The sequence below is a fragment of the Penaeus monodon genome, chromosome 32 (genome assembly GCF_015228065.2).
Source record: "Penaeus monodon isolate SGIC_2016 chromosome 32, NSTDA_Pmon_1, whole genome shotgun sequence".
NCBI lineage: Eukaryota > Metazoa > Arthropoda > Malacostraca > Decapoda > Penaeidae > Penaeus > Penaeus monodon.
Genome location: NC_051417.1, coordinates 18,186,687 through 18,187,398, shown reverse-complemented (window position 1 = coordinate 18,187,398; position 712 = coordinate 18,186,687).

The following is a 712-nucleotide window of genomic DNA, read 5'->3' as shown; positions in this document are numbered from 1 at the left end:
TCTTGTACTGTTTCTGAAATTGTCCACTTGGGGGGGTAGACATTTAAAAGCATTTGGGTAGATGTACAATAACAATAACAAAACACATTTACTTTCCACATAGAAACAAACATTTTGGTCCTACTCTCAAGGCAACCATTACAGAAAAGTGTCAAGACAGTAAGTTTAAGCTTACAATGACTATTATTGCAGTTCAGTTTTATTTAATTGAAACATGTTTAATACACAAATTATTTCTCAAAAATATAAAAATATTAATACTTAATTTGGCTACATCAGCTTGGTACATATTTATATCTGAAACCTTGGAACTAATATTAAAAAGAATTGAAAATCCCTCAACATTATATGACAACTGCAATAACCTTATGAATACTTACTGCCTTGCTTCTGTTAACCATAATTTTCATTTGTTCCAGTGAAGACATTGTGACAATATGTATATAATCACTCTCTGCAAATACAACACATTGATTTAAAAAATGATATAAACAATTCTAATATTGTACTAACTTTAATAAAAATTATATCTGGAAATGGAACACAGTAAAATATTCAAGTACATAGGGCTTGAAATTTTATACAGAATAATCTATTCTTTTACCAGGACATTTCTTGTATCAAAGCAACGTGTGTATTTCTGTATTATATTTTACTTTGTAGATCCAAATGCAAGTGCTATTAACAATGTCTTAAAAGTCTATTAAGTAGA